Source organism: Cyanistes caeruleus, chromosome 5 (assembly GCF_971803275.1).
Source record: "Cyanistes caeruleus chromosome 5, bCyaCae1.hap1.1, whole genome shotgun sequence".
NCBI classification, from domain to species: Eukaryota; Metazoa; Chordata; class Aves; order Passeriformes; family Paridae; genus Cyanistes; species Cyanistes caeruleus.
In genome coordinates this window covers 79707624-79734385 of record NC_141705.1, presented here as the reverse complement: position 1 = coordinate 79734385, position 26762 = coordinate 79707624, and the positions used below count along the sequence as shown (strand labels likewise).

General features: G+C 39.7%; 1 protein-coding gene across 8 annotated transcripts in view; it reads left to right on the top strand.

Moving 5' to 3' along the window:
- The first annotated feature begins 3544 nt into the window (after positions 1 to 3544).
- The window catches only part of LOC111929010 (bifunctional heparan sulfate N-deacetylase/N-sulfotransferase 3), a 255816-nt gene continuing 232598 nt past the window's right edge, over positions 3545 to 26762 (top strand). For 2 of the 8 annotated variants that reach the window (XM_086888065.1, XM_086888074.1), the window contains exons 1-2: positions 3565 to 3685; positions 9555 to 9592. The gene's annotated coding sequence lies outside the window, so the exon portion shown is untranslated. Of the gene's footprint in view, positions 3686 to 9554; positions 9593 to 26762 lie in introns of all 8 variants that reach the window. The other 6 variants (XM_086888077.1, XM_086888069.1, XM_086888075.1 and 3 more) reach the window with 5 other exon arrangements.

The following is a 26762-nucleotide window of genomic DNA, read 5'->3' as shown; positions in this document are numbered from 1 at the left end:
TTAAGATTTACTATTATTTATGGACATCAAAACTCTCTTGAAGTCAATTGAGATCTAAATAATCAAAATTACTTGGAGTCTGTACTCCAGTGTATCATCCTACCATGGCAGTAACCTCATCTGCAATGTGTGGAACTGGGAAGCCTTTTCCATTCACTCAGGCGATTTCTTTTGCAGGACAGGGTATGAAGAGTACTTTTGTGCCTACCTATAGTAAATGTATTATGAAATCTGAATGTCCTGCCTGAAACACATCTGTAATTAACCAAAACTTTCGTGATGAACAAAGTAAACCCATCCGCTCTTGGTCTTTTGCAACTGCTGAAGTGTTTGTTTTCATTTCATTTCATTCCAGTCCCTACATTCAAACTCAATAAATGGTAAGACAACCCTGTAAAAGAAATAGAATTACTGGGCTGGGTTTTTTTTCTCCAAAGAATATCTGCTGCCATCTGTTGACATCTGAAGTGCTCTTGAGTCTTAAATAAAATACAATCAGATTATCAGATGTTACACATACAATTGAACTTCTCAACAGCACTTGTAGATATTGTCAATTAGACACTTGAAACTGAGCCATATGTTTCCATGTTGTAATAAAGAAGACACAGGAAAGGCTGGAATCTGTGAAAACCCCCAACTCCTCAGCAAAGTGTGGTACAAAAGAATTTGTGTAGCTGTTGGGGAAAGTATTTGTAGTAAAATCAGCTGGAAAAGATGATGGCTGCAGAACGGTGTTTGCAGGGTGAGGGCCCAGATATGCAGCTGGGCTGAGTATAAATTTGGGAATAACTGGGGGGTTAAAACTGGTGGGTTTGTGCTTCCCCATGTAAATGTACAGGATCCATTTACAAATCCAAATGAGAAAAAAAGGACTTTGTGAGAGTGTGGAACAGTATAACAAAGCACCTTTATGGCTATTCTGCATAAACCCTCAGTTTGTTTTGCTGAGTGCAGGACTTAAAATTTTTGGGACTCTTACAGTTTTTCTCCCTCAGTACTGCACTTAGAAATCTATGAAGTCTTATTAAGGAAAGGAAGCCTCTTTTTTTCCATTTTTCCATCAACATCAAAAAGTCCATGTATATGGACTTTTTCAGATGTCCTGTGTTGCAGTTAATTTGAAATAATTTAATAAACTGTAGTTTGCTCCAGAATTTTATTTTTAAGACAAAGCTCTACACATCTCTAATACAGTCATGGACTATTGTACAGTATCTATGGGCATTGAGCCATGTTTTGTATTTTTTTTCATAAGATGCATTATAGCCATGCCTGATAAATTTCTTCACCCAACAGACAATGATGCTTTCTGTCTATTCCTTTCCTCATCAGCTTGTAAGAGGAAATATTGGTCTAAGTGTAGTGAAATTCTGTACTGTAGGTGCATCCTCCCCATCTGAAATGTGAATTTTTCTTCTGATTCTCTGTATTCAGAGCACCTTCAGGAGAATTCTCAGATCTTTATTGCTGTTACAGGACCTGAAACACCCCTGTGGCAGTGGGGAAGTGCTCCCCAGTTATTGGCAACGTGTATGACTATTTACATTGCCAAAAGGAAGAAGTCACTCCTGTAGCTCCAGAGCTCTGTTCACATGGCAGAATATACATTTTCGAGGTGTCAGCCTGATCAGTTGGATTTATTTTGATCCAACATATACTTGTTGTCATGTTTTATGGGGAAGTAAATGAGTACATTTAGAGCAAATGCACATTTGTTTCTCTGTCAGTTGCTTTGGCTTAGATGAATCTGGGCTTGTTACAAGACTCAGGAGTGTCATGTGAAGTCTCAGTGCATAACATCTCCTGGGAAGTGATGCCTGTTTTCCCCAGAGGAGCTGATCCTGCTTTCTGCCAGGAAGAGACAGCTGGGAATCTCCTACCAGAGGCTCTAGAGATATCCCCACCAGAACACTCAATTTGCAATTGCTGCTTCATTATGCATCTTTGCCCCAAAAAGAGACTCCAGGCCTTTTCAAGGATATTCTGATTATTCTTCTATGCTGTTAGATAGAATTTTGGTTTTCAAATGTTTTCTCTTGGAAGTTCCCAGTGTCTATTTTCTTTATCCACCAGCTGTAGAGTAGAAACTGAAGGCCTGCTTGGAAGTGCTATCAATAAAAACTGAACTAATTAAGTTTCAGGCATAATCCCCTATTATCATAAATGAGTTCAGTGAGATATAAGATAATGGAGTAGTAAACCTCTAAAACCTAAGACTTAGCAATACCAACAGAGCTTGGAATGCTGCATTCTGACCCAAATGATGTAGTAAATGTTTAATCAACTACTGCTGATAAATTTTAAGCATCAGAAGGACCTGGATACAAGAGCAATGAAGTTTTAGATTATTTGCAACAACTTTGCATTTCTTTGGTTCCTAATAAGCAAACAGCAGCCCCGATTTAGAGCTTTTCAAAGAATTAGAAAGTTTAAGAGACAGCAAAAATTAGTGCCAGCTTAACTAGCCACCCTATGGCTATAGTAATAAGTAGAATTTGGATGACACTCTTCCATGGGTATTTCCAAGCTGCTAAATGTAGATTGCTAAGATTTCAGATCATGCACAATTATAAGCTCTGATTTATTGGAGTAAAATATTCTGACCCCTGTTGAAAAGTTTATTTAGAAGCTCAGTTAACACCTGAATAGCAATGTAAAGGGCCATGATGTTAGATTTTTCTCCCCTACAGGATGCATAACACAGCAGATGAACATGTTTTGGTTAATTTTTCATGTTGATTACAGAGGAAATGATTTCTTATACCGTCAGTCAAGAGCAGCAGTGATTTCCAGAATATTATGGCACAGCAGTGATTAATTGCCAACTTTGCCTGTTCAACCAAGATAGCAACAGAAATCGAGACTGATAATTGTGTTTACAAAATGGCACATAGCAATTTACAGTCAGTTGGGGGAATTGTGGTTGGCCCTAGGGTATGTTTATTTAGCAGATTTACACTACTGTCTTCTACTTGATCCAGATTAATGTGTTACAATTTAATTATTACTCCTCGATTCTGGGTTGCATAGATATTTATCAACACCACGTGCCATGGCACCCAAGTCTGTAGGTAGGGAAGAATTATAAGAGACATTCCTCTCTCCTGCTGTCTCTGTACTGTGGAGTGCTCCAGAAGAAGGGCTGCTTTCCCACAGCACACATTTCTCCTGTTCAGCTTAGATTTCACCTTGGAAAAAGCTGGTGGACAGGTGAGTACTTCCTGTTTGACACAAGTGTGAATTGGTTCTAATAAAAAGCAGCAGAAAGTTAGCGGGCAGAGCAGCTTCCAAATCCCTGTGGCCATCAAAGGCAGATGCACATGGAACGTGTCATCAATGCCTCTTCCAGGTGAGAGGAAGCACAGTGAGCTCATGTGAAGGTCATTTCAGAGAAATGCTTCTTTTACCCTCAGTTTCTAAAACCACTTCCTGCTGTCTCTCATTTTGCTTTGATTTTTTTTTTTTTTTTAACACTACAAAATTAGAGCCAGCTGTAGCTTTTCACTGCCTCATACAAGTATCAGGTGTGTAAAAGGTATTTATGGGTGTTGATTTTGGTTTTTTTTTTTTGTTTTGAAGAGCAGTCCTATGAAGTGCTCTTGAGGGAAGTGTTGGTTTGGGAGTGCCTTGGCTACTTGATTTGTCTGAAGGAGTGTGTTTTCTTGGCTCCAGAAAGAGGTTGGTAAGTTCTTAACCTGCTATGTTTTTTAGCTGGACTGGAAGCGTTCTGAGTGGGAAAATATCTGCTTGTTTAATTCAGAAGGACAAAGGACTTTCTGCCAAAGGTATCTGTGTGTTGGGACCTACAGCTACCAGAAAAATGGAGCAGTCACAGGGGTCCAAAGATACAAAGGTGAAATAATTCTGCTAAATAGATAAACTAGCAAGTGTGGGTTGTGGCTGCTGGCCTCAGATGTCTGTAAAGGAAAGGAATTCTCCAGAAGGTAAAATGAAATTTTGGGATATTTTGAAGTCATAGACCTGCCTGAGTGCAGGTAAAATGGCATAAGGGAAAAGAAATAATATGGGGAGAACAGCCACTGGAAAAAGAGTACCTGGTCCCTAGAAGTGAGTAGAAACTGGGATTTGGAGCTATGAATTTGGAGTAGGAAATAACAACTTCAAGTTTGACATTTATTTTAATATCAAGTGTGGTATTTGCTTGGCTTGAGTGTAAAAGTTCTCATCCTGCTTCAAATGTCTCCTCCTTTTTTTTGCATGTTTCTTGCATTTCTAATCCTGAATAATTTTGGGGTCAAGTGTAAGTACATCTTTACACCTCTGAGTAGTCTGCCTGAATATTCTTCCTCCTTATTTTCTACTCTTAACAACTGAATTAGCCAATAATTTTGATTTTCCTGTTCCATGGCCTTTCTTGGTGGTCTTAAAACATGCAGGGAGATGAAAGTTAATGTAAAAAAAAAATTCACCTAGGTTCTGCTGTCGGGTTTTTTTTCATCCTTTTTTTTCCTCCCTCAAATAATGGTTATTCTTTGGACTGTATTCATCAGGGAGTTCTTTTTATAAGGAAGTTTACTTCTGTTGAATTGGATGATATAGATTTATAGTTATAGTGTTTCAGACAACTTCCATGAGAAATGAAAATAAATCTGGAGGCAGGGTGTGGCTTTTCTGGTCAAATTGCACTTCTGGTACTCAGGTGTAAAGCAGAAAGAACTTATTTATGCTTGGTTTTTTCTATGAAAATATGTGTTTATATATTTTATCTGAAAATATTTGTTAAGGCATAAATAATAAGTGTTCCAGGTCAATGTGTCTAAGATTTCACACTGTAAATAATGTGAGTTTGACATTGAATTTATACTGAACTATTCCTTTTGTGAGGTTTAGGGAGCTTGCAAGTCAGGTTTACTCGTGCCTCATGGCATTTGGTACTGTGATCTTCCTTTGTGTCACTTCTGTAACTAACTATTAATAATGTGCTGCATTCTCTTACTAAATAAGAACAAATACACGTGGTCAAATTAAGCCAGCCTGATTCCAGGCAGAAAATAAAGGCATGCAGGGAGGGAGAGGAGGGGAACACCTTTGGTTGGTGCAGGATGTTGGCAGGTTGCTGAAGGCCTTGCAGTTCCCTGCTTTTCTGGCTGCACCACCGTGTCCAACTTAAATTTGCTATCTTCACGAGATGTGATGCTCTAGCTAGGTGAGAAATTGCTTTAGCACACACAAGGAAAAAGCTTCCCTAATTTCAAAAAATCCCTTAGCTGGTGTGAATGACATCAAGACCTTTCAAAGCTTCAGCAAAGCAGCCAGTAAGCCTGACACCCTCATTGGTATGTATCAATATGCCTTTGCCTGACACCATAATTAGTATACCATCAAATAGAATATGCAATAATTTAATTAGTATTCACAGGGGTAAATATGTGTGGGGAAGAGTTCTTAAAATAGTTGATGGCAGGAGAAATTATGTGAAGCTTTCAGGGCTCTTTCAGGCAGCTGCAGAGCCTGATGCCAGCTGACACAGCCTGCCTGGTTAACCGGAAAGCATTTGGACAAAATTCCTTGCCAAACTGCCACTGAGAATTTCCACAGCCAAGGAATAAGAGCTCTTTGTGGAGACGAATGCCAACTGTTTTGGCTTGTCAGAGAAGGTACTAAAATGCTGGAATTTTTCTGAAAATCCTCATTGGGGTCCCCTATCCAGACACTGTCTGCCTGTGGATTGGGAGCTCCAGGAAGGCTCGGGCCTGGGCACCCTCAGCTGTGCCTATCCCTGTCTCCACCAAACCTGGTTTTACCACAGCTTTCCCTCCTGTGTAGTGTTTTGAAATTCACTGTGGAGAAATAAACAGGATGGTTTATGGAAATAATATGGAAATGCTATCTGCAGGCATTATGCATTGGTTGAAGACGCAGAGTTTCTCCCTGTCCATGGCAATAATCACCCACCTAATGTTTAGCTGTAATTATCACAATAATTGGAGCATTTTTTTTCTTACTGTGGACATAGTAGCTGTCACTTAGGCTTCTGGTTGTTATTTTAAAAGTCCAGAAAGGGAAAGATGGTGTCCCACAGCAAGCTAACAAGGCAGCTTGATGGTTTGTGTAACTCAGCACAGAGACAATCAGCAAAGTACACAGGGCTGGAAAGTATTTGAAACAAAACTGAAACAAAGCCTAAATGAATGCATGTCATCTTCCACAAACTTAAAATACATTTCCTTTATGTATGTACAGTTCTTCTTTCCTTTACCTGTTTGTGTGAAGCCTTCCCTGTCTGAATCCCACCCAGGAGACAGCACTGGGGAATGGAACATTGATTAGGAGCCGTAGAGAAAGGATGGAAATTAAATTTTAACTACAAATCTGCATGCAGTGAATGGGAGTTACAGCGAGGGTCTGAGGGGGGTGGGGGACAATTAACTCACGCTGAAGACTTTGAGTGGTGTGAAACACAATGGAAGTGGGAACAGGGGTGGGTGTAGCCAACAAGGTTTGACATTGAAGTGAGGAGTGTTTCCCTAGTGTACTGCAGCAGTGGTTGCAAGACACGAAATCATTCGCCTTTATTTAAGTATCTTTTCAAGAAGCATGGGAATTCTGTTGTGCCTTTGCTCCAGTACTGATTTCAAGTAGTCCTTCTCCAAAAGAACAAATAGCAGTCTCACAAGAGCCTTCAAGGTGGGGAGTTGTCTTGGCTTAACCATTGGCTTTTAGTTCTGAGTAACATTTGAAGGACCTGTGGAGCTTTGAAGGTGCTGTGGGTTGTTTTTCCAGCTCCTCAGTTCTCCTGGCACAGAGTTAAATTGTTGAGCAGTATTCCACAATATCTGCTGTGTGTCTGTGTGTGCACAGGGGTAGCCTAGCTTTGTTAGGAGCATTTGGGTGCTTTTGCTACCCTTAACAACATAAAGTACACTCAGCATCAATTTCATTCCCCTTTTAATTTAGAAAGGAAAACTTATGGTCCCGAATGTATGGCTCACTTTTCATATGAAGTATTGTATTTCTGTGATTTATTGAGATATTAACATGGAAATGGTGATGTTAAACAATACTTGGAATAGCTCTAAAAGTGTAGTGGGAATCATGATTTCATAAGAAGAAAATTAGTTATGTAGGTAACATTATTGTATAATTTCCCAAGGGATTTCTACATCAGGCAAGGTTTTATTATATTCTAAAACAAAGTTGCTTGCACTCACTTTAAATATAAAGTACTGCTGAATATGACAATATCATGAGGCTGCTCACAGTACAAGCAAAGACATCTGTTAATGGTACCATGAATAGTTATGAACTGTGGTATTCAAATGGCTTTGCCAGCAAAGCATTGCCTCCTAATTTATTTTTATAGCAAATGGATGCCTCATTTTTCATGGTTTGGTAGTTTGCATTCAAATGTACCAATAACTTCCAAGGCAATCACTTCTACACAGCATGTTTTATTTGCAAATATAAGATGCAAGAGCTAATGTGTGGTGGCTGGTAGTCTTCTCCATCAGCAGTTATGTATGAATCCTTATGTTAATTCTTTTTTTAGTTTACAATAGGGAACGTGATACAGAAAAATACGTTTATTGTATGTAAGATTTAATTTCACTTCTTATCACATGGATTAGGAGGGACAAAGGCTCTGGAATTGCTTTGTTTTGCCATCCAGTGTGTTACTGCTGAACTGGGCTTTTTACATCTTGATTTGTTCCTGGAGACATCACTGAAAACTAGAAGGGAACACAAGTGGTTTTGGCTGACAGGGCAGGCTCCTAAAGGCTCCTCAGCTGAGGAAAGAAGGGAGGCAGCAGGAGTTAATTTGACTTTGCCTATACTAATTTTTTCTAATTTTTGGTAGTTATTATTGGTTCTGATTCTAGGAGGAGTTGGTGAGATGATGCGATTTGTAGTCAGCAGCTGTTGTCCTGAGCTCTTCAGCCCTGTGTAAACCCCTGTGTGGTTGGCTGTCAGCTCATCCCTTGAAACCAGTGTTGTGTGCCTGGGAGATGGGAATGCTGGGCTTCTGGAACTTTTGGATTTGGCTGTGGTGAGAGCCAGAGTTCATTGGCTCCAGCACTGCAGGTCCTCCTCTGTGCCTGGCACTGCTGCGGACTGTTAGATTAAATTTAGTTCCACTTATGTGATGCCACTCACATCACAACAGAAGTGTTACCCCTCACATCTGAGGGCAGATGAAATGAGTGACTGGAAAAATAATCCAGCTAATTATCATAGGAGGATGTGAGGTCTGTGGTGATTTGGATTTGATAAGACATTGGGAAGAAAAACAATTGAGGATCTCCCGACAGTGTTGATCAAAATTAAAGTCATCTTATTAAAACCCAAGAATATAAATAGTCTTAGAGGATCCTGTTTAAGACTTTTATAGGGGTGCTGGTTCATTTGGATAAGGATTTTGCTTGACGTTTCTTTAAGTCTTTTCCAAGCACATGTTCCCATTTCCTTGTCACTCTCACAAATCTCCTGGGTGTCAAGCCCTGAACTCCACATCCACCCAAGTTATCTGGGGCTTCACTTTGGGGCTAAGTGCAGAATGGGACCATGTTGCTACTGCTGTCCCAGAGGGACTCAGCTCTCCACAGGGAGTCCTTGGCAAGAGCAGTGTCAGTGACCAGCCAGATGCTGGTGAGAAATTCCCACCAGCAACCCCTGAACCTGTGAAATGCTTCTTGTCCCACTCTCTTGGCCCTTGTAAAGTGAGAATTGCATTTAATATTACAATTTCAAGCTGGTGTTCATTGTAACTAATCTCTAGATTCATCTTGGGTGGCTGTAATCTTTTACATCTCCCTCGCTTTTCCCCCCCGTCTTAAGTTTCATTTTACTTTGAGTATCACTTGCACAGTGAAACTCTCACATAGCAGTGAAGCCTTAGCATTTTGAAAGACTGGTTTTATCCCACCCTTGGATAAAAGAGGGGGAAAAAAATAAACAAAAAAAGGTGTTCTGGCCAAAATCCTACTCGATCCGGCTTTGTCACTCTAAACCATTCAGCTCTGAGATTTCAAGTAATTAAAGATGTTTCAATTAGGTCACCAAAGTCCTTTCTCCACAACCCCCCTACTGCTTCAGCTGCAGCAGGAGCTCCATTGTGGTTCCAAGTAGCTGGAGGAAAGATGCTGCCTTGCCTGCCCTTGCATGCTGTAACTCAAAGTAACAACCACCGCAAGCCTCAGCGTAGTGCAGCCAAAGAGGAAGCCAAGTCAAGATCCTGTTGCAGCAGATCCAAGATCCAATTCTTGTAGCAGATGGAGTTTGGGATGCTGTGGACAAATGCCAAGAAGCAGCTTGGCAGCTAAATAACTTTATTGTCTTTGTTTTGCTGCTCCTCTCCCTTTTCATTATCATCACTGCCTCATACCTTTTGTAAAGTGCAGCCTGGTAGCTCCTGTTTAGATCTTTTCTGAAATACACAATGGTGAAATATTCTAGTAATAAGGCATTTTTCTCATGTGATTCTAGCTATGGGTTTGAGATACAGTATAATTAACCATGCCTATAATAGTAGGTATTTTTAGAGGGGTATGTAGGAGTTTAGGTTTGCTAAACTTACTATATTATTTTTACAGATACAGATGAAGCAGCTTCTCTCAGGAAAATTATTTCTGTGAGTGGTTTCTTCTCTTTTCACCAAATATCCATTGGTAAAACCCTGGGTAAGCTTGCAAAACTTGAACATCCAAGTAACATCTTCCTTGCGCGACTCTTCTGGCAGAGGCCTTTTCCTTGTGCTGGAGCAGAAGAGCCAGGGAGGATGACAAATATCCCATGATGGTGTGCCTTTGCAGCCACTCTTGCTAGACGTGCTTTGCACGGTGCCCCGCTCGGGCCGTCGGCGCAGAGCGGTGCTGACAGGGATTTGTCACTCGGGAAGTCTGGAGCGGGCTAAAAACGGGAGCTGTTGCGCTGCAGGGGATATTGATCACATCTGCTTAGTGCTCAGTGACTGTGTGCCACAGAAACCAATTGGACACATGACTGGGGGCTGGCTGGCAAGTAAAGCTCAGCTCAAGATGTGATCAATCCACCAATCCATAGTGACAGAATAATACATTAGATGAGATCGATCCTCGAGCTACACTAAATCAGGTTAAATCTTTGTCCTTGCGTGAGCTTGTTTTACAGAAACGCAGTTTACGTGTGATTTCTGTAGTTTCTGTGAAAATTCTTTAAGCACTTTCTTTAACAGCATCCTTGCCAGAACTGCTTTCCAATTTCACCCTGTGCCATGCTGGGTTTTACCCCAGAAATGTGCATAAGAGTAATCTCACCAGTGGAGAGTTAATCATATCTGCTCTCTGTGAACTCCTGGAATTTCAGTCTGCAAGCTCGATCCAAGATGATGTTTGTCCTCTGAGGATGCCAAAGGGTGAAGGGTTCTATTAATTCAGATGTTATTTTATCTACATGTCTACCACAGATCTGCTCTCTGTGAGGATGTGCGTTTCTGAGGGTGCCTCAGTTCATCTCTTTGTACTTCCCTTGGGTAAATGCCAGTGTCTGTGGTGACTCTATGAAACAGGATATAACTGTGAAAATTAAAAATTATAGCTGCAGTAAAGACTCATTTTTTGAAAGGCAGAAGTATGGTGGTCTCCTGTATTCATCTGGAGCAACTGTTCAAGAGCTGTGTGACACCTGCTGCTGCCATTAGTTGTTTTATTTCATAATATGCTTGGAAAATGTCAGTAATCTCTTATTGGGCTGCCAGCACAAGTCATGGTAAGTGCAGCATCCTGCAAAGTTGTGATCATCCAGTTGGGATGCAGAGTCTGTTGCTGGTGTGTGAATGGACAACAGTAAGTTTAAGCAAGTCTCTAAGAAAATTAATTACGCTCTTTGGCATGTATGGTACTTAGTAGATTATTTCATTACTGTGTCATGCTTCGAAATGACATTCCTGTTTTAACCTCCTACAGAAAATCAAATTGTTCCTGTTGAATCTTATTCAGAGTTGATTGAATTTGTCTGTCAGAGGCACTGTAGAGCCATGTGACAGCATCCCTCCTGGGCTGGGCTCCATGGGAGAGAGGAAGGAAAAAGAAATACATGGGAAAAATAACAACCTGCATGTTCTGCTACTCCAACCTACGATGACAACTTGAATGTGTATTTAGACTGTAATAGATTTCTGATCTGAGGCTTAGTTTGTAAGAGAAAAGAAAAAAATGGAGTTAGTACTTGGAACGTAGAGCAACTGAGTTTTCCTTGTCATTCTCTGACTATAAAGTATATCTACTTAAAAACAAATCCACATAATGATTTGCATTACAGCCTACTTGGTTGTACAAGTGCCAATAAAATGCTTGTCCATGAGTGATAGGAAAATGCTAAGTATCTAACTATGGTGACATTTGTATCTAGAGATTTCAGGCTTCTTTTTGAAGTAGTTTTGAAGATGTGACTGACATTTGTCAAAGTCTGTTTCGCTAGCAAAATACATCATTTACCCTGCTGAGTTATTTGAGAAGTCTGTAATGTTCTTCTCTCTGTGAGCAGATAAAATCTACAGGAGTAATTAACTAGATTGAAAAGAAAGGGACAAAAGAGAATTCATGTTTTGTTACACAAACTGTCACAAAGGTATTTAATGGGAAGATAGTTTCATTTCTCCCTGGCTGAGGTTTAAATGAGGTTATGGCAGAGAGATGCTTTTCAATGGTTGAGACTTAATCCTCGTTAGGCAATCCTGCCTCTGTCTGGAAGTGGATCATTTGGAGCACCTCATAGGAAGCACTGATCAGTAACTCTGGATTATGAAATCACAAGCATAAATCTACTATTTTTCATGTATAGCAGTTAGGATCAGGAAGTCCTAATTGTTTGTAAAGGCTACTTTACTTAATTCCTTGAAAAAAGGGAGAAATCCATAATAGATAACAAGATCCCAAGAGAATACAGAGGCATGAATTCTGCTTTCCTATCGTGGTTTCAGATAAGATAATTTTTTCTTCCACCTGGAGAAAATCCACGAGGTTGTACTCTATTCTTATCAAAAGAAGAGAAGAGTGCTTAAAACCACTGAATTAGAGGAGAGTCCAAAGGTTCCTGTCCAGGCTGTTGCAGAAGAAGTCAGCGCACTTCCTTTATTTTCTTGTGTGGGCAGGATGGCAGCAAAACTTCCTTAACGTAGCAAGCAACCCTCTGGGTTTCTGCCACAATAAAGTGTCTAAAAGTGAGCAATGTATTAAGAAGTAAACACACTTAAATAGAGTGGTCTTTTGGGGCAGAAAAGTTATTTTTTGGGGTTTGTGTTTTCTTGTTCTCCTCTGGTTTTATCTTTTATTTTTGTCCACTTACGGACTCTGGCAGTAGTGCAGCTCTGAATATCTCAGCTTTGCTGCAAATTGACATAGCTAATTCTTAAATAACCCATTGCTCCAATGCCAGTCATTGGTCTATCCCATGTTTGCCGTTGTATCCTAATTTTGTAGCGAACTACTTGATTTTCAGTGTCTTATTGTGTTGTGGAAAAGCAACAACTTAGTCCCAATCAACACTTTTAATCTTCTTCCATGCCTGAGGAAGAGTGAGGCAATTAAAAATGCATCTCTGGAAGTGGATGAGTGCACATATCTCGGGCTGCTCACAGACATGGCTCTTGCAAATTTAAGGTGGTCAAAATTCATTAAGGTTCTGAAACTCAAGTGATGCAGATTGACAACGTGGATGCTGCCTAATAACGATGGCAATTTCAGGTTTGGGAATAAGGCTGACTGTCAGGAGAAGCAGCAGTGGTGGGTAATTCTCTTCTGGCCAAATGCCACGCATTTTAAATGTATTATCTTTCATGTACTGTGCCTTCCATGCCTTCAGCGGGTCACTGTTGGATTTTATTGCTTTGTCTGGGGTAAGGCTTTCCTGCCAGCCAAAAGGTTCTCATGATTGCTCCAGCTCATCAGAGATTCAGAAGTTCAGCATAAATCCATTGAACTCGCATGAGTCAAGCAGGATATACCCTGACACGCTTGTAAATGAAATGACTGCGAGTGGTCCAGCTTAGCTTAATTATGTTATTCCTAACTGAGGGAGTTCAGCAAGTGTGTTTAATAATCTCCAGCTTTGGGAGCACTAAATACAAATTGTTTTGGAAGGGTAAGGTGGTTTGCTGAGCCTTCAAATCAAGAGGTAGAGGAGGAACAGATGGCAAGAGTGCGATGCTTTAAAATACCTAAATCTGTTTTTTTTTAAAACGGCTGGCTTTCTAGTTCAGAGTGCTGGGATTCTGGAGAGGTAAAATAGAGGTTGTTTATATCCTCTGTTGTCCACAGAGTTACAAAATCAGTTCCTCTTTGCCAGTCCAGTGGTGTTTACTGGCTCTGTGGATTCTCAGCCTTGTTCTTTTCTCCTATTGGAGAGGGCCTTCACATGTCCTTGTGGAAGGAAGGAAACCAAGAAAGTCAAGAGAAATAAGCACATGAAAAGAAAAATTGATCATTTAAGATATCAAGAATCTGTGAATTTATACACATTAGAAGCCAAAAAGTGCATTTTTGTCTGTTCTGCTCCTTTGGTTGACATTTATCTGTAGATATGATGCCAAAAAAACCCAGAAAGAATTGGCATTTACCGAATTACTATCCTGTTTCTTCTGAAAGAAGTTGGTGCCAATTTTCCTGTTTAGAAAAAAAAGGATTTAGAAAATGACAGTAGTAGGTGATTATAGATAAATACAGGTAAGAGAAGGTAATGCTTTAACAGAATAACTCCTTTTTCCGTTCATTTCTTTGTTCATGATGTGCTGTACACAGCCTAACATTTCTGGTTTGGGGGCTTCTTACCATTCTAGAAATTGCATCCTATGAATACCTAGATTGCATTTTCCTCCACTTGCTTTGTCAAAAATTGATGCAGTTCTTTTAAAGTAGTTTTTTTTAATTGCTTGAAAAAAAAACATCTGTATGTTTGTGTTTCCCTGTTCTATTGGGGGTTGTTTGTGAATTTTTCCTATGTGGCATGAGTTCCTGGTTGGAATCCACCAGGGAGTTATTTGTTACTGCCTACGAAGTATTTGGTGTGCTGCTTGTGTGTCCCAAGTTTCTCACGGTCCTTAGCCAAGTGGAATTTGGGAGGGAAATGAGAAATCTGTTTGGCTAAATATGGGTTAATCTGAAGTGGAAGTGATTTCAGGAGACTTTTAGCCTGGTCCCCTGCCCACAGCAGGGGCAACTCTGACATCAGAAAGGCTTGTTCTGGGCTTTTCCCACTCAGGTAATTGGAAATAACCTCTGAGGGTGAAGCCTCTGCAACCTCCCTGGGCAGGAGCTTTATAAGAAGCGAAAGACATCTCAGCTACAGGAAATGCACCACCCTGGAGAGCACTGAACTTCAGGGGTGTTTTAAATGAAGGATTTAATGCTGCAGTGAGGACTGGAAGTGCTGAATTGTCTTAAGGTGTAATAAAGATGCAAACTAGGTTAATTTTTATTAAAAGGCCAAAAATGCACAGGAAAAAAAGAAGTAAAATAGAAGGCAGAACATCTGGGAGGTTTCTACTTGGAGTTAAACTCAGCACTAGAAATTTCTTGTGCAGAGTAGTCATTTTTTATCGAAATCTGTACATCAATGAGACAAGCCATAAATTACGTTCTGTACATTCTCATGCAGCAAGGCAATTTCAAAATGAAGTTGCAGGTGATTTACAGATGTTTATTAACCTTAAATCAGAAGCAAGCAACAAAAGGTAGCTCTGTGGTAAAACTGGAGAAGCAAGTCCTTTGTTTCCCAGCTCTTGGAACTGCCTGAACAGCGAGGCTTTGATGAATACTGCACAAGTGTAGTGAAAGCCTTTTGTTTGCCTCTGTTCAGTAAATAATTGATTAGCAGCTCCTAATGTGGCTCTAAGAGCTGGAAGCGCTTCCCTTAGTGTGAAGTAGGACACTGGGTGACTCTGGCTGTGCTGGCGTTTCCCACCGATGCCAAGTGCATCTCAATGAGTGCCTGTGTGTCCTGTTTGCTTCCTGACACAGCTCTTGGTACCTGTGCCTGCACAGGCGGCCTGGGAATCCGTGCTGGCCTCCGATGATTTTTATTTCATCGGAATCAAAAGACTGGACTGGGTTATTCTTTCTGCCACTGCATTAAATTCTTTACATCTAAGCAAATGACAGGAGGGAACCGGGCAATAGCATCAACTCCTGGGGTTTCCAGCCCAGGAGCTGTCTGGTGGACCTAGTGTTGTAAGGTCCAGTTTGCATCAGGTTCTTTTCATTTCCTCTAGGTTCTGCAGTTGGGGATACTGGAATGGTTTGCCTGGGGAGGTGGTGGGGTCAGCATCTCAGGTAAAAAAAGGCTGGGTATGGCACTTGATGCCATGGTTTAGTGGAGGTGTTAGGGCAGGATTGGACTCCATCATCTTGGAGCAGCCTCTTCCAACCTAGTGGTTCTGTACTTCTAGGGTTTTTTTGGCAGCTCACCTGAAAGTAAGGAACCCATTTTGCAATTTTGTCTTGAAAAGAGTGATAAATAATTAAATTTCACTTAGAGTAACAATTGAATATGCTACATCTATAGGCTGCAGTCCTTTGGTAGCCTCACTCCAGCTGCAGCTGTTCTGTCCTTAAAAACCCCAGTCCTCTACTTTTCTCCCACATTGTGTGATAAAATTATGCATCCATTCTTAGATTCACTTTTGTTTAAACAAACAAAAAAAAGGAAATAATTTTTTTGCTGAGCAGAAGTGTTGAGCAAGGGTGAGAGGGAAATAGCTTTCAGCAAAAACTAATATTCTCTAATTGTTCTGATATTCTTTCATACGAAGAACTCGAGGCATTTTAAGTTTCTGGCAGTTCTTTGCCAAATAATATAAGCAAAATTATATTTAATATTTTGTAACTGCTTGCCCAGGCCATTAATAAGAGCTATAGAGTAATAAGGGTGATAGCAACTCCCCAGATCCATGCAGGGAATATTACTGAGCATTCCCAGTCTGAGTCATTCAATATATGTGACTTACTGAATTTATATTCAATTGGTTCATTGAAAATTATTTGTCATCACTTGTGTGTTCAGGGACTTCTAATGTTCAGACAGTTAGAAGGAGAAAAGGACAATGGCCTGATGTTTTAAAAAATCCCAAAGGTTAAAATTTTGCACCACATTTTCAAGTGAAGATGTCGAATGTTCCCCAGTCTTTGATTTACGCGTGGCAGTGACCTTTATAACATTTCTATACAAAACACGTGGCAATTGTCATCAGACTAAAAGACAGCAGCTGTCAACTTTTCCAGATGTCAGACTGTGAACTTTGCTAAATCTTCCCCATAAACCCCCTCCTTGTGAAATAGCTGAACAACTCCACCTTCCACTGTAGCTTCCAAATGTCTCTTGCACCTTGTGTTTCTTTTGATATCCGGAAGATTTCTTTGTCTGCTGAGTCACAGTTGTGATTTAAATCAGGGTAAAAAATGCTTTGAAGCTGTTTATCCCTGATCCGTGTTTGAATTTGATGGGAAATGGGAATTCTTTCCAAATCATACCAAATAAAAGGATTCTAGTCTAGCAGGCTGTTTTATTCACAGAATACTACTGAACTACATTTTAAATTTGCACAGAATACATTTTGTTATCTGAAGATGGAAGTAACCTAAAGGCAGAAAATTAAAATTATGAACAAATTCATCCAACTAAATCTGAATGTAATTTAAAAGGAAGAGATATGCCAAAGTTTTTATGAAGAGTGTTGCTTAATATCTGAGAGTTCAGTATCACAGAAATGCGTATTTCATTTATTGGGGGAAAATTCACTTTATTGAATAATTCATGTTATTTTTTTCTTGAATAACTCATATTAAAGAGCTTTGATCTGTTTTTTGGTGGAGGCTGGGGAGTTGTGTTGGTTCATACTGGCTGTGTTTAGTTTCCCAGGTCTCAAATTAAGCAGTTTTCCATAGGCACACTGTTGAATTTTGAGGGTTTTATCCGTGCAAAAATGGCTTCTCCCTGTTTAGTGTGGACTTGAAAAGTGCAGCCAAGAGAGAGCAGGGGAAGGTGTTCAGCTGGGGTTTGCATTTTGGTTCAGAGGAATTACAGGGACTGTCCCACCGCCACCCCCCTGATCCAACAGGGGCCCAAACTTCCTGAACTAAAAATGGAACTGGTTTTTTTTTTTCCTGTTGTTTTTAACCTTTCTTTTCTCCAAGAGCCAAGCTGCCAGCAGCAGTGCAATACCATAAATTCCAGTGTAAAACACTGCAGACAGAGATGGCAGCTGGACTTGTGTGGCTGGAAATGTACAAGACAGATCACGAGCAAGGATACTTGAATAGTTACAAGTGTCAGAATAAAACCTAAATCAAATATTTTTCAGGCCACCTAGGACAAAGAGCTATATTATATACCTGTTATAGCAGCACAGCCAATGAATAGAGCTGTCAGCCTTTATTTTTGGCTTAAACAAGTGTCTTCATTGTTAGTCTAATTCTTATAATTTGTATTCTGTGCAGTCGGGAATGTAAATGGCCTTAAACGTAAGCATTTAGTGCTTAATCCCAATTGTTCTACCCAGCACTGGCCTTTTAAACTCAACGGTTTCGTGGAGGGAATTAGGTAACCTTTCAGAGATAAAGTTTCTTCTTTAATTAAACAACATCCCTGAAAGTACAAACCACTTTCTGAGAGCTGAGAGACTGCCGCAGACGCACCAGAAAATAAATTGGGTAACTCCCACCTCCCCAGCAGTACGTCTAGCTGCCTTCTCTACATCTTCCACTCCATTTCCCGATAAGCCCCGAAAATATTGCATATTCAGTGCAGCAATTTATCCTCAACGCCTCAGTGCAGCGCTGTCTTAATTTGCCAATTAACACTTCAGCACCCTCCAGCAGGGCCATCACTTGGCTCATGGCTGTGAAAGCAGCAGCGGGACTGGGGCTGCTCACTCGGCAGCTCTCTGCTGCTGCCAAGGGGGTTACGGAAAGGTGAAAGCTCTTTCCACGACAAAGTTCTCAGCGAGTGGAAGATTTAAAATAATTTCTAATTGTTTCAAGGCCTCAAGCTGGCACCGGCTCCACCAGCTGGGGTTTGTCTGCCCAGTTCCCTTGGCTTTGTAAGCAAATGAAATAGAAGAGGAAAGGGTGAATATGTTGAGAGCAGAGGATGTGGGATGGCTCCTAAGCAGTAGGAAATGGGACTGGAGTGAAGGGGCAGCAGGAAAAGTACGGGTTGTTTCTTCGAAAAATAATCCTTCTGATTTTTTTTTCATAGTTTTAGACACTTTCCCAGGAGAGTAACTCTAAACTTACATGTTTATACATTCCTTCTAAGAAATGTCTTTTGATGGACGTTTCACATGACCAGTGTGATTAGGAAAGTGGTAAATTACTTATCCAATCCCTGGTCATTGTCAACAACCTATAAATATTTCAGTCAGGAAAATAAAACTCTTTTTTTCTATCACACCACTGAGACATGTTTGTGTGCATCACTCCATATCCTCTAGAGACAATGGATTGCACTTAAAATTTTGTTCATGAGAGTCCTTCACCCTTAACCTTTACCTATTATTTTTTTTTATTTTGAGGCAAGAAATGATCAAAGCTTGCTCCCCAATAACTCCTGTCAATCACCTTGCATTGGCAGGTTTATCTAAAGGGATGTCATTTCCTTGTGAACTTTGAAGGGCTGCTCAGGGAAATCCAGGTTGATCCTGTGGCTGGTGAAGCCATTTATGCCTGAATAGACAACCCAAAAGCATCAGTGGAGAGGGGGATAAAGCCAGTGTGGGGTCTGCTGCCTTTGGAAGTCAGGCTGTAATGCTGATGGGGAGAGGGCAGTAATGGCTGGCACTTTGTTTGCTCCTGGAGAGAGCCCTGCAAGCCAAGCGTTTCTTATTTGAATTTTGCCCAGAGGCATTCATAAGAAGGGAAATGGGAGTTTGCTCTGTAACAGAAATCCAAATTGCATGTTGCTAGCTGGGAAACCAAGAGGATTCGCCCGTTGTGAGGAAGTTTTTGCCATTAAAATGTGATGGATAACCCATGTGATAAAAATGGAAGAAGACACTTGGTTACTCTTTGCGCTGCAATTTTTTCTTAATTTCATCCATGACGGGCAAGAGACAGTAAGCAGATGGGGAGAGCTCTGCCAGCTCTGTTTGGCTCTGAGGCTGGATTAGAGCCAACAGTTCCAGAAGTTTTTTGCAAGGCACGCTGCTTTTCACTGCAGTCAGACTTCAGCTAAAATACATTTGAGCCAAATGCACATCTACCTTTATTCCTCTTCTCCTGTATCTGAGCATTCATGCCTACAGCTGCTCCACTTGCAGATATTGTTAACTTTTGAAAACTACCCCATTTGCTGCAAATCACAGCACATGTGCCACGTGGATCAGCGGCAACTTCTGAAAAACGCTCTGTAAAAAACAGTAGTATTTCTGTATTGAAATTTTCTCTCTGGTTCTGAGACACAAATTTACAGGGTTGATCTTTTACTTTAAGCTACTACAAGAGAAGGTATTAACAGCTAAGGTGATAAACAAACTGGTTATTTATTAACTATTTGGCATAAGACAATGTAGTTTTGGGTTTTTATTTACTGTTTATTGTTTGTTTTTCCGTTTAGTCAATTGTTGGATTGTGGGAGGTTTTTCCTCCTCTTTTTTGTGGCCTGATCATATTAAATTTTGTGATTTTTGCTCCATCCCCAAATCCCTCTTTGCCTTCTAAGCTGGCTCTGCTTTGCTTTTGCTTAGCCTTCATTTTATTATCTTAGTAATTATCTTAATTCATGTTTTCTTCCCACCCTACTTTATAGGAGGTATTATAAGATCCTGGGTATTAACATTTATATTATATAATTTATATTACGCATAATTGTGACTCTGGAATGAGCAATACTTATTTAAGCTGATCATTTGTTGGAAGATTTTGAAGAACTGTAGTTTTATAACAAATGCATCTAGCCGTCAAGATGCACAGAATAAATACTGAAAGAATTTTAGGTCCTTGCAGGAGTTTACTTTTGTACCTAAGATGAATCCCTGATCCTGGTCATGGTCATTGGCATAGTGAGGTTATTTGCATTTACTAAGTGAGTTTATTGTAACAATTATATATACCAAGTAAAAACAGTCTCAAGGATGAATGATTTTAATTGAAGCTAATAATGGCTGTATTATTAAACTTCCATGTCATCACCGAGGTGGACCGGCACCTGCCTGTATCAAGCATTGAATAGTACAAGTTAATATGGTTTACCAAGCACTGTAAAGTAGAAATTATGGAGTACTATCAACTTTTTTTCTCACTGAAATTTTAGCATTATGGAGAAATAATTTAATTTGAAAGTTGTGTGTTTGTTCAGCTTGTACAGAGTTTTGATTGGCCATTTTTTGTCTGTTTCAAATACCTTCTGTGATGTCTTGCTTTGTCCTTTTGCTTGTTCTTTCCGTTTACTTTGTCTCCGTCATTTTAAACTCTTCCTGCTGTCTGAAGTTCAGCTCTAACAGATTTTGTCTCCCTTTTCTAATGGAGAGATATCAAAAAGGCGTTTTATCATCACTATTAAGAAGTGGCTTTTTTTGTGGTCACAACCTGAAATATTGTATTGCTGTGACTTGCCAGAGAGGTTCTTCTCTTGTGAAGGTTTTGAACCAGTGGTGGCTTTTATTTACAATCCAGCACCACTTGCACAGTGCTAGAACAGTATCTTGCCTGCTCTTGCTTCCATAACAAGGAAGGCCACATTAATATATTCATTTAAAACCTGGCGCTCGTTTCAGTTCACACACTTATCATTTTCACAAAGACAATTTTGCATATCCTTTATGTCTTCTGTATCTGACTCTTCCTTTTTTCATTTCTTTTTATTTCTCGTGATGTATTTCACCTTTAATAGCTGCACAGTCCCATAGAGCTTGTTCCTGAGTGCCAGTCAGGTACCTTCCCCACTGTTTTCACTGGCACCCACTGCTCCTTGGGCTCATTTGTATGCCAGAATATTTATTTGTTCTCCAAACAAGATGATTCTTTCTCTGTGTGTTTTTACTCAGCCATTCATAAAGGGTTCTCTCTGGGACTCTAGTTTTTAGTGCAGTTGTCATGTTGTTCTCATTCATATTCCAAGTTCCTAAGATGCCACTGTACTGTACATGAAAAGAGGTATCCTGGATTTTGGATTCATTGCTTCCTTTGACACTTCCATCAAGCCTGCTTGCTGCTCTTTCCATGGCTGGAGAGCTCTTTCCTATTAGCCTGCCCTAGAAAATGAATTTACTGGTAATTTTATCTGGTGTTTCTCCCCAACTAACAGTGGAGGGCCACCAGAAATCATTAAGGGGGCTAAAGCAATTAGGGAATAAGGAGAGCCAGAGAGCTGGCGTTGTTGAGCTTTTTGAAGAGAAGGCTGGGGACAGATGTTGCTGACAGAACGTTCTGTACGGCACATCCTGAAAGACACACAGTAATAGAACGTGGTTGCATTACCAAAATATGGATATTTGTGGATGTATAAAGCTGGAGCTTGCCTTTTCTCAATGGTTTCCGGGGTCAGGATAAGAGGCAATGGGCTCTAATTGTAATAAAGAAAATGGCTTTTACCTCTACCAGAAGATATTGAAGAAGAGTTAATTTGAGAAGTGCTGGGCTCCTAAATGATTCTTCGTGAAAATTTTCAGAAAGTTGGAGATGGCTTATTAAACCTAGTGAAATTTTCCAGTTGTTTAAACCAGAAGATTACAGCCCTCAATAGTGAGAGTGTAGCTCATTTTTGTAAGTACCTTACCTATTTTTGTCTTCCTTCATCTGTGGTGTTAGCTAAGGGTACCTAGAAAAGCATAACCAGGGTTTTTAATTCACAAAGTCATTTTTAGCTATCCAGTGGAATAATCTGGGTTCTTTGCTCCTACCTTCCCTTTCTTGTTGCTGTGCTTGGTGTTTTTTTTTAATTCAATTGAAAATATTGTTTTTTAAAAAAATTCAATAGAAAATAAAATTTGACCAAGTAGATAAAACACTTGAATAATGGTTTTTGCCCCAAAATATCCTTTCATTGATAATCATCAATTGATTATGAAGTACAACCTTGAGTGAGAACACGGGTGCATCTTGTCCACAGGCAGGTGCACAGCGCAGAGTGAAGCAGGGCAGGAATCTGATATCCCTGCGTTTCCATCTATTTTTAGATTAGATTTTCTGAGATAGCTTTGGTTTCTTTCTACTTAGTAACACATAATTTTTCTGAGTACCTGATAAACCTCCCTCTTGGCAACAAGCTGCCTGTTGTGTGATGGCTCTCCTGGCTTCCATAAGAGCTGAAAATCCAGGCAAGTATTGGAAGCCAGCTGCAAATGACCTGACACCTGCAAGGCTGGCATGGAAAAGCCTTTCTTCTTGTAAAAAATATGCTGATTCAGCAGATCTGCATACTGTGTGGTTTTAAGGGTGTGTTAAAAACTGTGAAGGGAAGAAGAGAGCTCAACTTTGTCATGTGTCCAGATGCTAAATTATATACATATATTTATATAAACTGACCTGCTGCTGAAAACTCCTTTTTTGATAGAAAAATATTTTCAACAGGCTGTAAATTAGCAGTTTTTTTTAATGAAATTGGACAGCTAACAAATGTCAGACCACACAGGAGGAAGTAGTGCTGAGCTCAGATCTCAAAGGGTTAAAATCTTTCTCTGGAATGTGTGTGTATTTTCAGAAGAGATCGAAAGAGACATTTCTGTAATGGTAATTTATGCAATTCCAAAGGAGAATTTAGCTTATGACTTTGAAGTGTCTGCTCCAAAGAAACATGATAGGAAGAACTTCAGTTATTAATCTGGGCACTCATACAACAGACAAGAGTTCTGATTGTATTGGGATTTTCCTTTTTTTAAGATGCAAGAAAAAAGTGAGTTGCAAGGATTTATGTACTAGGTCATAGTATCCTTAGATATTGCTGATTTTGAATATTGATTCTTTTATGAATATGTTTTTCCTCTGTTTTCCATCCAAGTTACATCTCTGACACGGGAAGTAAGTTTTTCCTGCCAGTGTGCTTGTTGTCCTGCTATGTTAGTTTTGAAAAGCTACTCACACTTGCTGTTACTTTATAGTCCTGTCAAAACTGAGGTATATTTTAAAAGAATGAGAGGAATGGAGATGAAAAAGCAATGCACTTAGAACAGTGAGAATTGACTAAAATAAAGTACTTCAATTCTTTTGTTTGTGGAAGTGATACATTACATTGGTCCTCTTAGAAGGGAACGTATTTGGGTGAGTCCCATTGCTACAAACTTGTACAACAGAGGCTTTTCTGAAATACAGTCTTGGGATTCAAATGGAAATACATTTCCATCTCTTTTGTATGTCCCTGGTTTTGTTATTGGCATGGAAGGGCATGTTGGAGAGCAGTAATTCACACAACATGGCTGGAAATAACATGAGCAAGCAAGTTCCTCCCTGTGATCCTGAAGGGAGGTGTCCAGGTGATTGCAGAGACTGAAAGAGCTGCCCTGGGTGTTCCTGATGCAGGCAGCTCTTGGATTAATCCAAGTAAGACAAAGCCTTTTACAACCTATAATAATGCTGCTTTAAAATTGCCAGCAAACTCATTTTACGTCTCTTTCAAACCTGTTGGACAGTGCATCAAAAGAAATGTCCCTGAGCAATTGTTGCAGTTCCACTGGTAGAATGACAAAGGTGATGTGGCACCAGCCTGGGACCTCCTGCATTTGTCTTGGGATGCGAGCTCTGTACCAAGGTGGGCCATCAGCACTGGTCTGGCTCTGCAAAAACAAAAAGCAGCTCCCTGATCCTAAGTCTTTTATTAGGTCTAAGCTGAGCTCTGAGCTGAGCTTCCAAAGCTAATTTGAATTGCAACTGCTCTTACTGCCATAAAGCTCAGCCTAAATGGAAATCTGTTTCTCTGTGCTTTAGTGGGGGAGTTGTACAGCTGGGACCTTGTCACCTCTTGGTGTCATTTGTTAAGAATCCAGTTTATGGTGCAGTTTCTTGTGAGTGAAGACAAAAACTAACAGCCTTTAATTACCTGGCACTGCTTTCAGTAGGAGAACCTTGAAGGAAATGTTATTGCACAGCATTTATTGTACTGTTTTTCTTGTGCAGAGCCTTTTCTGCGAACAATATTCACTGCAGTACTTCTAATTTCTGCTCTAAGCCATTCTGTTATTTATTAGTTAATCAGAAAATGCATATATATGCAATGAAATATTAATATTGATGTACAATTCCCTATTAAAATATTGCATCTGAATGTACAGAAAGCTTCCTCACGAGGAAGTCTAGCAATGTGTAATAGTTTCAGTTTTAATTCTAAACTTGGTATGAATATTTTTGCTAATATAGGAGTTGCTCATCTTTATGATGGTGCTCAAAAGCTCATTTTGGGAATGAATCATGTAAAAAATGGTGTGACAAAGTCACACATGATATTGAATGGCATATTCTGAGTGTCATGGAAGGATTTGAATATGAAATGCACAGTGCTTAAGGAATGGTATGTTAAATATTACATTAATCATTAGAAGCTTTATGTTTATTGCATTAAAAAATGTCTAGATGTGAAAATGAAGCTGCTTTAGACCTGTGCAGTGCTAGTTAGTCACCTGGGAATTAAGTAGAAAAGAATTCAATTGTATATTTTCAGCCCAAGTTTTGATACTGACTTGCTTCAATTTCAGCTCTAGGCAGTCTAATCCCTTACATTCATATACTAGAAGAACTAATGGTGAGAAAGAAGACTTGTTCAAGCATTTAAAACTATTATTTTTACTGTAAAATTTTAGCTTCTCTGCTGGTTTATTTTATTTCCTGTAGGTTTCATTATAACCTAGAGAGAGGTGTCATCTCTTCAGCTACGTCATCAAGTTAAGAAAGGAGCTGAGGCCCTGCTCAATGACACACAAGATTTTGGGCCTCTTAATTGAGATGAGATTTACACCTTTCAGATGCAAACACATCTCCAAGGGCAGCTCTGATTAAAAGTGAATTAAGTAAATGTATGTGCCATTTCATGTCAACAGCATGCATGAAAGTTGAAAGTGATATGGAAATATGGACACCGTGTCTGTCTGTCAGGAATTATGTTTCTCAGTGAAACTATCAATTGATGAAAGAGCAGGTTCTTGTGTGAGCAAGCTATCACTGGAACACCCTTCCTGCCACAGCAATAATTAAGAAAACCTCTTAATTTTCCTTTTTCAAACAGATTTTTTTCTTTTTTTTTGAGAGAGGTGGGTTGGCTTTTTCTGCTCCAGAACAGCAGCTCTTTAGGGCAGTGCTGGAAATGTTACCTGAGCTGGACCACAGAGTTTCTATGAGGAGGCAATTTCCAAACTGTCACTTTCCCCTTCCCTTTTTGTCTTTCATTTTGCTACAAAATTTTCCCTTCATTTCCTTGCTGTTCTCCTCCAGACAAAAGCATTTCTCCTCCTGTCCAACACAGGAGGCAAAGGAGGATTTTTGTGTGTTTAATAAAAGAAATGATACTTGGCCATTCATTTGTGGAAATTGGTATGCAACTCTGACTTCATCTAAAAAGGTCCAAGTGGATAATCAGAAGCAGCTTTGAAAAAGAGTTTATCTGAACAGCCAGCCTGTCCTGTCAATTATGTCCTCTGCACAGAGGACAGAGGTGGCCCAACACTGGAATTGTTTGATTAGCTCTTGCCTACTTCCTCCAATTTTTATTTGGATCGTGTTTGCTGCTTCTAAAACCTTCTCGTGGGTGAGACCATTACAGGATGAGTTGTTTCCATTTGTTACTGGATGAGATTTAGCAGAGTGTGAAAGGAAAAAAAAACAAGTTTGCAGAATGAGAGCTTTAAAGAACTATTTGTAATCTCTTGGAACTGCTAATGTTCCTATGTGGTGGGTGGGAAGGGGTTAGGGACAGAATTACTTCCTTCAGGACCTGTTTGATGATGCTGGCTGAATGCTGCCCCATCTTCTAAACACACAATAAATCTGTCTTCTTAACAATTATTAGGTAACTGTGGTTTACTCACTGATGAATAGCTTCCTTAAAACAGGGGGGAAAAAAGCAGTGCTTTTAACTGATTTGCTGATCAGTAAAAATGGTTTTAAGTGATTTACTGGTCAGTAAGAGTGGTGTCAAAGCCTTGCTTTAAATATTCCTTGGTATTTGGGAATAATCTTCTGGTAATTTACCTATTTTTTGCCTCAGAGTGGTTTTCCCCTGCAGGTTTTTGTAAAACTCTCCTGTAACATGGATTTTTGCTTTCCTTTGTTAAAGGAAGGAAACGCCCAACTCATATAACCAAGTTATTTCCATGCCCTACTAGCAGAGTAATGGGTCACTCCTAATCTTCTTTGTATTTCCTTTAGTTTTTTGAAATTATTAATACTGTAGCCATTAGCCAGACTTCACTTCTTTTGATGGCATTGATTTTACAGATCAGCTTTATGTATGAGTGGGGTTTTTAATTTTATGCAAGTCTTTGTTCTTATACATACAGCACCAGAGATGCATCTTGAAAGTGTCTAAGTTCTTCACCATCAGGATGTTTAAAACTGAGATTAGTCTCTGATCTGCAGATTGCATCTCATGGCAGCAGACCATAATCATTTACACATGCACAGGTCATGGATAACTGGATGAAGTCAAGACTTTAGAGTTTTGAAAAAGCCAGTCTCATTTGTTTTCTCTTTTTTTTAACAAGGTTGTTTTCTTTTTTTTAAGAGGATGTACTGAGACCATTACAAGACAAATATTTGGAGGAAGACAGTGAAATTCTTGAGTAGAAAAATGGCCAAGGCAATCTCTAAGGGATGATGTCGAGGGACTCAAGACAGCAGGAATAAAAATGA